The 4080-nt window shown below is 34.4% G+C and overlaps 1 pseudogene; it reads right to left on the minus strand.

The window, feature by feature from the left end:
* Positions 1–780: 780 nt before the first annotated feature.
* LOC137631710 (glutathione peroxidase 2-like) overlaps positions 781–4080 on the minus strand; it is a 19698-nt pseudogene continuing 16398 nt past the window's right edge.

The raw sequence follows: 4080 nt of genomic DNA on the forward strand, positions 1-4080 counted from the left end.
AAAAACACAACTGCTAAAAATGTTAGTGCATATAAATATTCCTAGGATTAAATAAATATAAGCGTTTTAAACTTAAACAGTTTCCAGTTTAAAGTTTTAAACATTTACTTAATTTCCAGTTTTAAAGCAGGCTTCGAAATACTTTGCTATAATGTATTACATTTCAATTTATCATATTACTCGATGCTACAAATTTTCATTCCCCGATCTAATATGGTGAGAGATATTCGTCCAGTGCCCCACACATCCAAGAACCACTTACACTAACATTAAAGTACGCATATCGAACTCCACGCTTCCTAGAGTGCCGAGAATACGGTCAGTGTATTCCAAGTGGTATCTCTTACCTCTTGAAAGGCTGTCCATCCTTGCCAATCAGGAATTTCTCGAAGTTCCAGGCGATGTCATTACGGCAGACGGGCTTCCAGATGATGCACTGGGGGTCGTTCATGAAACTGATAGTGTCGTCAGAAGGCAGTGGGAGGCGTTCCTTCAGGTACTGCAAAAAGCAAAGGGGGAGCTTTAAATGTCTGGAGTGTAAGAATATTCTTACTTTAAATAAGACGATATGAATAAAATAAAATATTAAGTTTGGGAAAGTCTAAAGTGTAAAACTTTAAAGAAATATTTTTAATAGTGGAATGTCGGAAACTTCAAAGTCTCATACACAAACTTTAAAAGATATTTTAATCTCATTTATAATACATAAATGGACTTATATTAAAGTGATAATTGAGCATCGTTGTTGTTTAAAGAAAAAAAAAACAGAAATACCTTACCTTAAAGATTGGGGTGAGCTTCTGACCCATTAACAGTTACTTTTCCGAAGATCTCCATCTTAGGGACAAAGTTATTTCCTGGGCGAACATACTTCAACGTGTTCAACAGCTCTTCCTCAGTGTTGTTCTCCTGAGAAAATAATTCCGGAATTAAAAACAATAAGATCCTATAGCGACATCCTGTTCATACAAAACAAACGAGCACCAATGAATAATAATTTCATGGGGTGTGGGTACATTTGAACTTGTATTTCGTGTATATTTTCTTGTCATATACACGCTTTATTATTTTGAAACTTTGTATTTATAAAAATAATGTCACGTCTAGTTCTCTCTTTTTTTTCTATACTGGCTTTTACTTAGCAATTGATTTATCATATTTTAACTTTCCTTCCCAGATGACTGTACATAAATGACATTTCCGTTGTGTATATTTTGGGTTCAAAGATGCATATTTGTTTAGTATATTGGGGTTAGCATTAAAGCTATATATTTTCAACTTTATCTCCTTATCATTGCATTACACATGCATTATATATAGAATATATAGTACACTATATCATATATGTTCCAGAATAATCATAGTCCACATAGGCGCCATGACAAATACAATGAAATATGGTGTTAAAATTAACTTACACTTTTTCTCTTTCCCTTCCTTATTCGTTTTCATACAAATACTAAGTCATCACTAATAACTGAACAAACCGGAAAAGGAAGTTCACCCGAACAAAAATTACTTGAGAAATCCCCTTGTCCTTACCTGATGACCAAACTGGTTGCAGGGGAAAGCCAGGACCTCCAGATCATTACCGAACTTTTCCTTAAGTTCGTTCATCTGGACAAAGTCCCGGGTGGTCGTGCCTCAGAGAGATGCTGTGTTCTCTATGAGAACGACCTTCCCTTGGTACTTCTTGAAGGAAACCAACTCGCCTGAAAAATAAGATGTTTTTATTTTAATTTTATTTTTTCTAATTTACGAGGTAATACAAAATGTCTTATATTTATTAAGCGACGAATATAAATGTAGGGAATACAAGGCATTTCAAAGTGGATTTCGAATCTGTAGTGCCATAGCCTCTGTACTATGGTCTTCCACTGTCTTGGGTTAGAATTCTCTTGCTTGAGGGTACACTCGGGCATACTATTCTATCTAATTTCTCTTCCTCTTGTTTTGTTAAAGTGTAAGTTTATTTAGGAATTATTTATTTCAATATTACTGTTCTTAAAATATTGTATTTTTCCTTGTTTCCTTTCCTCACTGGACTATTTTTCCTGTTGGGACCCCAGGGCTTATAGCATCCTGCTTTTCCAATTAGGGCTGTAGCTTATCAAGTAATAGTGATAGTAATAAATAAAGGAAACATATACTGTATTGAAACTAGAGGGCCACTTAGTAGAAAACATGCCTTTGCCAATCCAAGCGGTCTTATTTTGCTCTGAACTCCACTGCGTAATTTATACTTCGATGCATTTTCTTCAAAATCTAATGGACTTGTCCTTGGGTCATACCTCACATACCTACCAAGTTTAGGTTAATTTGATTTGGTAGTTTTTGCGTGATATTGTTCACAACTAAAAATAAACTAACACAATATTTGTCATTTACTTAACATTGCGATTATTTTCAAAGTACTGCTGCGTACTTGTACTTTGATGTACATCATCCAAAATGTTACAGATTCATCCTTGGGCCATACCCAACATGACTACCAAGTTTTGTAAAAAACGGTACAGTAGTTTTTATGTTAAGTTACAAACAAACAAATAAGTGAAATAAGGAACAGACGGGGAATACATAGGCGACCCTTTACAAATCTTCGATTTTGACGAAGGCAGTAATATTTCAATTCTATTCGCATCGAAACTCAATTTAAGCTCTTAATAGCATTCCAGTTCTCAACAGATTTAGAGTGACATTTTCTTCGAAAATGAAACATTCTTGCGACCTACTGGAATTCAATTTTAATCCCATAACATGTAGAACTGCAATTATTTTTACGTTATTTTCTCCTGTTTCTTGTTTTGCTCTCTCAAGAAGTTATTATGGTTGAGTATTTCTTACTTTCACGGGTTTTTAAAGGTTTAAAGGTCGCTCATGAATGGCAGAGGCAAGGGACAGTGACATTGCCCTATCAAGCAGGACAATGTCCTAGAGACTGACCATATATCATATGATCAGCGCCCAAGCCCCCTCTCCACCCAAGCTAGGACCAGGGAGGGCCAGGCAGTGGCTGCTGATGACTCAGCAGATAGACCTATAGGATCCCCCAAACCCCCCAACCTTAGGTCACAAGGATGGTAAGGTTGCAGACACTAATGGCACTAACGAGTCTGAGCGGGACTCGAACCCCCGTCTGGCAAACACCAGACAGAGACGTTACCAATTAGGCCACAACAACCCTATGTCTCGATTGAATATATACACAAACAATGAGTGCTGATAATACTCTTTAATATTCTCATAAAATATAAACTTACAATTAAGTTTATGATTGTGCATGTGTGTAGGAGCTCACTATTCCTGTAGCAATGACAAGTGGTTGTGAATATTTGATGAACTTATGCATACATTTTTAATATTCCATTTAGTTTCTAGTGCAAGTTTTTTTACTTAAACTGCCCTTACTCTGACACGACAATTAATTTAATGTTACAAACGACAGTTAGTTTAGGAGGTTACTAAACTATTAATAGTTAATGTGTTAAAATTCACTATATATATATATATATATATATATATATATATATATATATATATATATATATATATATATATATAATGAAACTTCAAAAGTTCAGACTTGCAGCGAAAGTTTCTATGTTGAACAGTCTTGACATAAGTCTTTCTTTATAATTTTTATATGAAAGATCTATTTTAATGTTGTTCATGTTTTTGGAATATTTTATATTGTTTATTAATTTTCTTGTAGTTTACTGATTTCTTTATTTCCTTTCTTCACGGGGCTATGTTTCCTTGTTGATGCCCTTGGGCTTTTAGCATCTGGCTTATTTAATTTTTCTTATTCCCTTATTCCACATTTAGATGTTATTGTACGAAAGTGATGTGATTGGTTTTATAGGTTGAAATGATACCAAATGGTGTGAGTGTACAGGTATAGTTGATTGATTTGTATTATATAGTGAGTGGCCTTTGATGCCCCAGTGCTTGGCTTAAGGCCTAAATTTTATAATCCATCCATTTTCCAGCTATGGTTGTAGCTTAGCTAATAATAAGAATAAGAATAATAATAATGATAATAAAATGAGGAATCAATGGATAAGACAATAACTATTTACT

This window comes from Palaemon carinicauda, chromosome 40 (genome assembly GCF_036898095.1).
Source record: "Palaemon carinicauda isolate YSFRI2023 chromosome 40, ASM3689809v2, whole genome shotgun sequence".
NCBI classification, from domain to species: domain Eukaryota; kingdom Metazoa; phylum Arthropoda; class Malacostraca; order Decapoda; family Palaemonidae; genus Palaemon; species Palaemon carinicauda.